At 41.6% G+C, this 11,826-nt stretch overlaps 1 protein-coding gene across 1 annotated transcript in view; it reads right to left on the minus strand.

Annotated features, from left to right (window-relative positions):
* The window catches only part of etv4 (ETS variant transcription factor 4), a 105,032-nt gene extending 93,971 nt beyond the window's left edge, over positions 1–11,061 (minus strand). Inside the window, exon 1 of the mRNA XM_033035271.1 lies at positions 10,846–11,061. The gene's annotated coding sequence lies outside the window, so the exon portion shown is untranslated. The remainder of the gene's footprint in view (positions 1–10,845) is intronic.
* Between the last annotated feature and the right edge of the window lie 765 nt (positions 11,062–11,826).

Consider the following 11,826-nt stretch of genomic DNA (forward strand, 5'->3'; position numbering starts at 1 on the left):
CATCTATGGAGCGAAAGAATAGGTGACGTTTCGGGTCGAGACCCTTGTTCAGACTGATGTGGGGGTGGAGGGAGTGCGAAAAAGAAAGGAAGAGGCGGAGGCAGTGGGAGAGCTGGGAAGGGGAGGGGAAAGAGGGAGAAAGCACGGACTACCTGAAATTGGAGGTCAATGTTCATACTGCTGGGGTGTAAACCACCCACGTGAAATATGAGGTGCTGCCCCTCCAACCCTCTTGATAGTGCATTTATCAACTATAATTGTTATATCTGGGAGGATTCCTAAGCAATAATGTCTGGAAGACTTTTATCTTATGGATGTACAGCAAGTGAGCTATAATCTGCGACCCCCCCCACCATCCAACCCCACAGTGACAATATGGCTCTCCCTGGTGTACTCTCCCAGCCTCTATGTAATGGAAAGCTATGATAAACCCTCGAGAGTCACACTATGTATTGCTGAACAGGGAGTGGTTGTGGAGCAGGGATGTTGCCTTGACTTGGTACCAATATCAAGCAGATGGCTTTCTTACTGAGATGTTAGCCGTGCCTCTGGTGTCAGTTAGCAGCCCTCTGGCCTGCAATCTGAAGGACTGGGTACCACATAAAAAGCTAGTTGACTCTCTATTTTGGCAAGAAGGAGAGCTATTTCTCACCAGAGACAACAATGTGAGTCCCCATCCATTCGCTCAAACGGATATTAAAAAAAATCTATCACTATTTTTTCAAAGATGAGCAGAAGATATGTATTGCGTCTAGGACACACATTGATACAAGAAACAAGCCTATCTCATTATTATAATGTGTAGGAAGGAACTGCAGATGCTGGCTACACTGAAGATAGACCCAAAATGCTGGAGTAACTCAGCAAGACAGGCAACATCTCTGGAGAGAAGGAATGGGTGATGTTTCGGGTTGAGACCCTTCTTCAGACTGAGACCAGCGTTATGTGTCTATCTTCATTATTATCATGATACTGTTGCGGAAGTTTAATGTACACAGATTGCCTACTTAAAAAAAATTCACTATAAGACATTTTGTGAGATCCTGAAAGTTCAATATAAATTGAAGTATTTATTTTTACCCCAAAGTTTATTTCTTGTTTTAAAATCAAACGTTTGCCAAAATGTTGCCTTGAATTAATTTCTGATGAAAAAAGACGACCTGGGTAATCAGTGCAGAATCTTTTTCTCCATGAATGAAACATCCTTCCGCCATCTCTCAGCGAACAAAGAGTTGAACTGTAGGAGTTGGCTGTTCAGTGCGGTCAGCCGCTGAACCCCAAAGACCAGGAAGGTTCCAATTCCATCTCAGGTCGATGGTGCAATGTCCGAGAAGAGCAGTAACAGGTTTTACAACTGGCTTTATGGTCACCGGTCTAGGGAACTGAAATAGTTCACCAGGGCTGTCACAATACACATGCACATCTGTTCCTCATATCGAGAGCGAACAGGGTCAAGCCAGGACTTGGCTTTTGTGAATGAATAGCTTTCTAACTTCCTCTAGTCAAGGGAAGCATTAAAGTCAAACAGACACAGCACGGGAACTGGCCTTTCTGCCCACTGTCCTTGCCAAGCAAGAACCACTTTTACACCATTCCTACATTAATCCCATTTTGTTTTGTTCTCCCCTCATTACCACCGCTCACCTGCACATGGGGGGGGGGGGGGGGGGTTACAGTGTACAGTTAACCTGCATATTGTTGGGTTGTGGGAGGAAACTCACACAGGGAGTACGTGCAGATTCCACACAGACAATACTGGAGGGTAGGATCAGACTCTTGTTATTGGAACCTGTTGTACCACTGTGTCTTAGCTGACTATAAATATAGAACTATTTTAAGATGGTTGTAGGTTCATAAGGGTATTAAAATAACACAAAGAAACACGAGAAACTGCAGATGCTGGAATCTTGAGCAAAACAGTCCATCATCGGCTCTGACCTTCCTTCCATCGAGGGGATCTATCGCAGTCGCTGCCTCAAAAAGGCTGGCAGTATCATGAAAGACCCACACCATCCTGGCCACACACTCATCTCCCTGCTACCTTCAGGTAGAAGGTACAGGAGCCTGAAGACTGCAACAACCAGGTTCAGGAATAGTTACTTCCCCTCAGCCATCAGGCTATTAAACCTGGCTCGGACAAAACTCTGATTATTACCAACCACTTTCTGTTATTTGCACTATCAGTTTATTTATTCATGTGTGTATATATTTATATCATGGTATATGGACACATTTATCTGTTTTGTAGTAAATGCCTACTATTTTCTGTGTGCTTAAGCAAAGCAAGAATTTCATTGTCCTATACAGGGACACATGACAATAAACGAACTTGAACTTGAACTTGAACATGCAGTGCTGGAGAAACTCAGGTCAGGCAGCATCTGTGCAGGGAGTGGACGGTTGATGTTTCAAGTCCAGGTTCTCTTTCAGACTAGATGTTTCAAGTTGGGTTCTGCTCCATTCTTTCAACAACTAGAGAGCGGTCCTGAGCTACTATCTACCTCAATGTAGACCCTCGGACTATCTTTAATCACATTTTACTGGGCTTTATCTTGGTCTACGTGTTATTTCCTTTATCCTCTATCTTTACACTGTAGACAGCTCGATTGGAATCATGTATAGTCTTTCCACTGACAGGACAACACGTGACAAAAAGCCTTTGCTGTACCTTTGTACCTTGGACAATAAACTAAACTAAACTAAGATCCTTCTTCAGTCTGAAGAAAGGTCCCGACCTGAAACAGTGTTCGTTCATTCCATTCACAGATGCTGTCTGATTACCTGAGTCACTCAAGCACTTTGTTTTTAAAAATATATTACAAGTTCATTAGCGACATTATCAAAAAAAGTCACTATGCAGTCCGTCCGGTGTGTGGGAAGGACTGTTATGATAATAGATAAAAAATAATGGAAGATTGTATGTGGACTGAGCAGCTGATATGGGTCTGTGCAACAGTTGCAAGTGTGAGTGGTGTTTGAGGAAATCTCCTGTGCTGATATCAACTCAAGTTCTTAGAGGCTCAATAAGCCACTGCACATCCAATATCTCTACTGAATGCAAAGGATCAAAGTAAAATCCTCACAAAATACTCAATTACTTTTATAACAGTCAATGCATTTTCATCCTGCGAAATCAGCAGCAAAGTACAGTACCAACATTTCTTGCAAAATAATGTTAATGTATTTAACCAGTTATTTAATGTAGTTAACCAGTTTTGGGCCACAAGTCTGGCTAGAAATTCTTGCGTGGCTTCATAGTGCAAAGGTTTGGCCAACTAGCAGCTTTGGCATTAGGTGCACCTGAACACATGCTCAAGATGTGCACTGCCTGGGACTGAGGTCGGGGTTGGTGGTTGAAATGGGGAGGATAGCTGACTAATATAGGCCCATCTGGGATCTGGGGCTGGGCTGTTGTTGTAGGAGGCCTGGTCTCATCAGAAGGTTGGGGTGAAATTGGTGGGTGAGGTGGCCTGAAATTTATCTTTCCTGAGCCTTGGGCCCACCCTAATCTGCTGTGATCACCCCTGGGATAACTTGGTCTAACCTCCCCTAAAATATTCCAAAAGAAGCAATGCACAGAGACTGATCTAATTTAATGCTATTTAAAAAAAAATAGAATTAACTGATTAACACTGGTATAACTCACACAAGGAACAACATTTAAAAGACATTTGGACAGGTGCATGGACCCGAAAAGGTTGACGGTCATGATCACATTGAATGGCTCGAAGGGCCGAATGGCCTACTCCTGCACCAATTGTCTATTGTCATAAGAGGGACATGGGCCAAACATAAGCAAATGCTACGAGCTTGGATGGGGCATATTGGTTGGCGGGGACTCGTTGAGCTGAAGAGCCTGTTTCGGTGCTGCACGTCTTGTGAATAAATATTTCAAAAATATCTTTAAATATTCCTAAACATGATTTCAATAATTTAATTCAAATGAAACGATTACAAGGGACTTTTTTGGGTGACCTTTAGCAAGATTTTCAAACTGTTCCTCCCAATACAATAGTTTATCACAGGATTTTGCCTGCCTATTCTTTCCTATATTAATCAAATCTTAATACATTAATGATCATAGAGTCATAGAGCCGTACAGCACAGAAATAGGCCTTTCAGCCCATCTTATTCATACTAACGAAGTTGGCATGCTGGGCTAGTCCCATGTTGCCCTCATTTGGCCATTCCTTCGAAACCCTTCCTATCCATATATCTGTCCAAATATATTTTAAAAGTCATAATTAAAAGACATAGTTGAAAACCAAAACATTTGACTTCCAGGAACAGAATCTTAAAAACAAGACTTGTTTTTAAGTTTGATTTATTTTTCGCGGTTATAAACATAGGGGGAACCAAAAAGCCGAAGATCTACTGGAAACAGTAGGGGGGTTATAAAAAATAAAATTCCATGCCAGCAGTAAATGGCAACTTGACAAAAATTGCACTTCATTCGTTTTGCCTTAAGAATGCTGCACCTGGCTTTTGGAACTGCTCGGGGAGACCACAGTTTGATCCTGTTGGTACGGTGCATTTTGAAGACTAAAAGAGGGAGAAAAATCCAATATGAAAAGCAACAGTGCTGGCATCATATAAAAGGAACTTTGTTGAAGAAACTTTATGGGAGAAGCTTCCAACTACTTTGTAATGGTTATTATTACTTAAAATGTATTCAATAACTAAATATATCCAATTTGGCCAAGCTTTGATTAAAACAAAAATCCCAAATTGGATTAAAAAAAAATGTTGAGCCCCATAAATAAACAATGCATGCTAAATAGCATGATGTAGGTGGGTATCTAAGTGAAATCAGCATAAAATCCTTCACGCCACAGAGCCATTGAACTTTTGGACCCGTTGGAGCCTGGCATATGTAAAGGAATCGCTCCATTGTAGATTTCACAAGAGTTTTTCTTTCAGGTACACAACTTTACGCAATCAGTACGATCTCACGTGGGTGTGCTTTCTCCAAGGTTGTACAAACAGAAGAGATATTCGTTCCTGTAAACTTAAAGTCGGACGGTCTGAAAGATGGACTGACTAGTGGCAGATTTACATTCTCATTTCCTACTCCAAACCTAGCCTAGCCTACCCGGAACTACCCTATAATTTAAATATAGGAACTATCATATAATATAAATATCTGATCACTCCAATGAAGGAGCTGTGAACGTTCGCTTATGACAAATTAAAAAAAGCTTTAACTTTGGAACTGTGACAGGGATCGATAAATTGTGTGTACAAAGACTTTGTATTGCATTAGAAATTTACCCAAGCGTCAAAAATATTTCCTAATGTAGTCCTAAAGCAGAAATGAGAGAGGGAGAGTTATTTATATGTATGGACTTCATCCAGATCCAAGTAGGAAGGAAGTTTGGGGAGTTTTTTTACATTGTTTCACAATTTTTATAAAGGGCCCACGATGGCATTTCAAGTCAAGAAGTTTATTCGTCACATAAATTTAATAACTTCACTAAAATATTCTTCCGTTTCACCTTCCTTGACAACACGTTTTTTATTTATAAGGCTTGATTGAATTCTTCACTTTAAAAGAACAATTTGTGTTCAGTTCAGTTTTATGTTTTTATGGGATTTTTAAGCCTTACGTTTACGCTAAGAGTGTTATGAAATGTTGGCAGTTCAAATCACTGATTGTCCTATAGATTGAAAAGAAATGTGTAAATTGAGTATAGACAGTGAGTTTGAGCTATGAAGAATTAAGAAGGAACTAAAATGTAAAGTCACTGCTTACACTGAGTGAGTTGATCTCAGCCAATCTTCTTCTTATCGAGTCCACACACAAGAATAGAAGTTGTTCAGCCAGAGCTGAACACACTTCTCGGCATCTGCATACAATGGTGTTTGTCTTGTCGCTTCTTGTGCTTCTTGTGCGTGGTGGTGGTGGTGGTGGAAAGATTGGTGGAAACAGGGCTGCGACGTGAATGCTCTTTCCTTGACCCCATCACAGCCAACGAAGGTGATAAACGAACCTTAATGCCCATGATTTAGTGAACACAGTTGTATTTCTCCCATCTATTTCTCTCTTTGCTAGTGAGTGCTTCCCTTTGGTGGTGGGATCAGGATTATCAGAAACAACGCACAATTGAGTCATGGAGCTGTACAGCATTGAACCAGGCCCTTTGGCCCATTTGCCTGCATTTGACCCATAGCCCTCAAAACCATTTCTATCCGTACATCTGTCCCAATGTCTTTTAAAAGACATAATTGTATTGGCTTCTACACCTTCTTTTGTCAGCTCATTCCAGATACCGATTACCCTTCGAGAGAAAAAGTTACCACTGAGGTCTTTCTTAAATCTCTCCCCTATCACCTTAAACCTAAACCCTTTAGTTATAGAATCCTTTACCATGGGAAAAAGATTGTGAGCATTTACTTTATCCATGCCCCTCATGATCTTGTACACCTTGATAATGTTACCCCTCAGCCTCCGACTCTCTAAAGAACAAAGTCAACAATGATACTTAGTTTAAGACCAGTAAAAGCAGGGCGAAGGGCGGGTGGTTGCAGAGAACTGTTGCTCTCTCTGAGCACAATAGCAGCCTCTGAGAATGAGTTTAATAAAGTGACCTGTTGAGAACAACAACTTGTACTTGGCAAACATTTGAACATAGGACAAATTCTTATCAGCATTCAATCAGCATTATTCAGGTGGAATATGGTCAGTGTAACTATACACAGTGTGCCATCATCTTTTCCATATCTAAATTTATTAACATCCGTGCACTTTCCTCTCTCTCTCTCTCTCTAGGTAGTGTACACAATGGGACTGTAATGGACTTTGTATTGTAAGGCAGGTGGGAGCACATTGTTCCCGTGACATCAGGGAATAACACTGGGCCTTGTCAAAAATAGGCTTTCTGCAGAGAGCAATTCCTCTTTTGCAAACCAGGCAACCTGCTAAGATTATAGAGTGGCCTACACATTGAAGAGGGGGGAAAGGATTGGTACAAAAATAGCTCTGTTGAAAGCTCTCTCAGAAAAAATATTCTTATTAAACACAAAGTGAAATTATCTGGGGTTACCACGTCTCATTGCTCTCCACCATAAGCTGCTGCAAGAAGCCCTGATACTGGAAGTTAAGATTGTAGAGTTTTACGAACAATAGATGGATAGATGGATGTATATGTGCAGGAAGGAACTGCAGATAAGTCCCATGCAGTCAGAAACAGGTGAATTGATCATGGGGAACAAGGACATGGCAGACCAATTGAATAACTACTTTTGTTCTGTCTTCACTAAGGAAGACATAAATAATCTGCCGGAAATAGCAGGGGACCGGGGGTCAAATTAGACAGAGGAACTGTGTGAAATCCAGGTTAGCCGGGAAGTGGTGTTAGGTAAATTGAATGGATTAAAGGCCGATAAATCCCCAGGGCCAAATAGGCTGCATCCCAGAGTACTTAAGGAAGTAGCCCCAGAAATAGTGGATGCATTAGTGATAATTTTTCAAAACTCTTTAGATTCTGGAGTAGTTCCTGAGGATTGGAGGGTAGCTAATGTAACCCCACTTTTTAAAAAGGGAGGGAGAGAGAAAACGGGGAATTACAGACCAGTTAGTCTAACGTCGGTAGTGGGGAAACTGCTAGAATCAGTTATTAAACTGATGCACTAGGGGCGCTGCACTGGCAGCAGCCTCTACCTACAGCCTGTCTGTATTTCTATCTTTTCTTTTATTTTTAGTTAGTCCAATGTCTGTTTTGGGGGGAAACTTTTACTTTTCTATGTGGGGGAGGGGGGCAGGGTAAGGGGGAAACCGTTTCCCAGTCTCTTCCTGGCGGGGACGCGACTATTTCTCCGAGTCGCGTCCTCGCCCCCCACCTCGCGGCATACCAGCTGGATCGGAGCGGCCTTTCCTGCCGGGGACCGGGAACCGGACCAGGGCTGCTACAGCGGCGGCGCAGCGCTGGGGTCACCGCGGAGCGGGCGATGTCTACCTGGGTCGCCGTTTGGAGCTCCGGAGCATTGAGCCGTTGCTCCAACATCGTGGAGCTCTGGTGCGGAGAGCTTCCAACGCGTAGAGCTTCCAAAGTAGACTATTATCTGAATGGTGGCCGATTAGGAAAGGGGGAGATGCAACGAGACCTGGGTGTCATGGTTCACCAGTCATTGAAAGTAGGCATGCAGGTGCAGCAGGCAGTGAAGAAAGCGAATGGTATGTTAGCTTTCATAGCAAAAGGATTTGAGTATAGGAGCAGGGAGGTTCTACTGCAGTTGTACAGGGTCTTGGTGAGACCACACCTGGAGTATTGCGTACAGTTTTGGTCTCCTAATCTGAGGAAAGACATTCTTGCCATAGAGGAAGTACAGAGAAGGTTCACCAGACTGATTCCTCGGATGTCAGGACTTTCATATGAAGAAAGACTGGATAGACTCGGTTTGTACTCGCTAGAATTTAGAAGATTGATGGGGGATCTTATAGAAACTTACAAAATTCTTAAGGGGTTGGACAGGCTATATGCAGGAAGATTGTTCCCGATGTTGGGGAAGTCCAGAACAAGGGGTCACAGTTTAAGGATAAGGGGGAAACTTTTAGGACCGAGATGAGGAAAACATTTTTCACACAGAGAGTGGTGAATCTCTGGAATTCTCTGCCACAGAAGGTAGTTGAAGCCAGTTCGTTGGCTATATTTAAGAGGGAGTTAGATGTGGCCCTTGTGGCTAAAGGGATCAGGGGGTATGGAGAGAAGGCAGGTACAGGATACTGAGTTGGATGACCAGATTGAATGGCGGTGCAGGCTCGAAGGGCCGAATGGCCTACTCCTGCACCTATTTTCTATGTTTCTATATTTCTATGCTGGTTTACACCGAAGATAGATACAACATCTGTAACTCAGATTTTGGAGTAACTCAACGGAACAGGCCGCATCTCTGGAGAGAAGGAATGGGTGACGTTTTGGTCCAGAGCCCTTCTTTAGGCAGACAGATGGATATAGAAAAAGATAAGAGATAGATAATAGATAGATATAGGTAAGAGACAGATGATAGACAGATGGATTATAGATAGATTGATAAATTTAAAAATAAGAACAGCAAAACAAAAAAGTAACAAATGTCCATTTCAACTACCAGCGAGTTTAGCGGTATGAACTTAACTGCTAAATTATGTGGCCTTCTCATCCAAAGTAATTATGAAGCACTAATTGGAACTGGAATTGGAACTAAACCACCACCTTCTCCAATGAGAGGGGCAGTGTTAAAACAATGCTCCCACTCATGCTAACATCAGCACTTATGATAACATCAACAGAGACATGAGCAAAGCTTTTATGGGACTTAAAATGCACTTGCAGGGTTCTTTAAAAAAAAAATTGCTTATGTTACTAAAGACAAGGATGTTTAAGATTCCTTTGGGAGCACGTCCTGAATCAGTCTGTTTCACATCATGCTAGCGCAGTTTCCATCAGCTAGATTTACTACCCCAGGTTTCCTCTTCTAAACAGAATACTTGTCTCTGCAAAGATTACATTTAAGGCCTGCTTTTATGTTAAACAGCGGTTGAGAGCTTTTCACTACAGCCCTAAATTTTGGGAATTTCTCATTCTCTTTGTAGTCCCCTGACTGGATTCCAACAAAGCAAAATAATTCCCCCCAGACACAAGAGGCTGGAGATGCTGGAATCTTGGGCACAACACAAAGAGTTGGAGAAACTCTGTAGGAAGGAACTGTAGATGCTTGGTTCACACAGAAGATAGACACAAGATGCTGGAGTAACAGTGGGACAGACAGCATCTCTGGAGAGAAGGAATGAGTGATGTTTCAGGTCGAGACCCTTCTTCTGAAGGGTAAATCTTCGGAGTTACTCCAGCATTTTCTGTCTATCTTTTCTGGAGGATCTCTACGGGTCAGGCAGCAACTTGTGGAGCGAATGGAAAGATGATGTTTTGGGTCGGGATCCTTCAGACAGTTGAATGCCAGACAGAAAGAGGAAGAAAGACACACTATCTCATCTGACTGCACACAAGCAACTATAACACTTTAATGCTTACCCACAAAGAGTTAAGGATTAAGAAATATCTTCAGGCCCAGTGGCAGTGAAAGAAGAGCAATAAACAAGTTTGGTTGCTAATTGGAGGCAACATTTTTACTAAACACTTTTCCGACTCAGAACGCAGTTGTATACTATTAAAAAAAATACATTTAAACACAATCTGTTACCAGTATCTTCTATTTGCACGACATTGGAAATAAAAAGACTTAAATCCACCAAGTTATTAATCAAATCCCCCAGAATATATGAATGAGCTAATGTTCAATTAAAATGTAATTGCCATATAGTACTTCCTTTATTGAAAAAAGTAGTTTTAAGGTTAAGCTGTGATATTAATATACGAAGTAAAATAAGGCTTTATTCAGAAGGTTTCCATAAAAAAAACAAGATCTACTTATAGTTACGGCAAATGAAATGTTTTTGTAATAAGAAGGTGGATTAGGCGAAAAATCACATAGTCCTATTTTTATTTTTTATGTTTACAAGTGGCGAAACGTGGGCGACGTTTTTTTAAAACAAAGTAGGTAAAACTCAGAGAACTAAAGTTGCAAAAGGTAAAACTCTAAGAGGACTAAAGTTGCAAAGTTATTTTGGTTTTAAATGCCCGGGACGCGACTGTATTTTAGTGCATAGTTGTCCTTATTTTTTCCCCTGAAAGTGCAGTTTCCAGCCCTATCCGTGTTGTTTCTGCGGAACACTTCATGTTCGCTCAGATCAGACTAATAACACAAAGTAGATCATCGCGTGATAAGCACAGAGGGGGGGGGGGGGGGGGGGGGAGGAGAGCGCTTCGCTGTTGCAACAAGAAATTAAACCATCAAAAACTATGATCTCACCTGATTTATGGAAATGCTTCGAGTGATACCATATAAATCCCCGGGATCGCCAAGCTGCATAGGTAAAGTTTTCCTTCAATAATAATTCTGTGCAGCTGACTTCAGTGATGGTTTCAAAAGACTTGTTTTTCTTGCTACAGTCAGTTGTTTGCCCAAGGGATTCTGCGATTGGTTCATTTCCTCTTTCACGGGCTCAGATTTCGCTCTCTTTTTTTTAATGAATGACCCGACTCAGTCAATGATATGACACGGATTCCTCTCCCAGCCTATGGAAGGTGAGAACAGAGGTGTTTAAATGACTTGGAGGAGGTTCGCCGCCCCCGTCTCCAGCCCAGGAACCAATGGGTTTTTAGGCGCCGTGTTCCATTCATAGTTCTGATCCTCTGCCATGGCCTCTCATTCACAAAAAAAACCTTCAAGGGGTCATTCATAAAATCTGGAACGAGTGGAAGTGAGTATTTATTCAGGCAAAATACATTAAAACGTCTCTTTTAAAAAAAAAAGAAAGGCTTAACTGCGATTTTTTTTCTTGGAATAGTATTTTGCAAACTAAATTTCAAAACTAAATTTTCTAAAGTTTATTTAACAAACAAGCAATAAGATGATACTCGAAGATATCTGCAGCAGATTTGCCCTCAGTGCGCATACACACTGGGCTATTGTTTGCAGCGAAAATCTGGAGTTAATTTGGATTATATCTGGCCTTAAATTATATATAGGGTGTATCAAGCATGCCCCAGAATTGCATCATGCAAACATCCCCTCCTCGCTTTCTACTGACATTATTTGATTCAAAAGTCGTAAAACTATTAACCCTTTAAATCCTACATAAACAGATGTGCAAGTTTAACGCTTTTGTGTTTCTTTCCAGAGGTGGAATTTGTTAACAAACCCGATTTGTACTCTCAGTCTGAAGAAGGGTTTCGACCCGAAACGTCACCAATTCCTTTTCTCCAAAGAGGCTGAGTTACTGCAGCATTT

Source organism: Amblyraja radiata, chromosome 16 (genome assembly GCF_010909765.2).
Source record: "Amblyraja radiata isolate CabotCenter1 chromosome 16, sAmbRad1.1.pri, whole genome shotgun sequence".
Lineage (NCBI taxonomy): Eukaryota > Metazoa > Chordata > Chondrichthyes > Rajiformes > Rajidae > Amblyraja > Amblyraja radiata.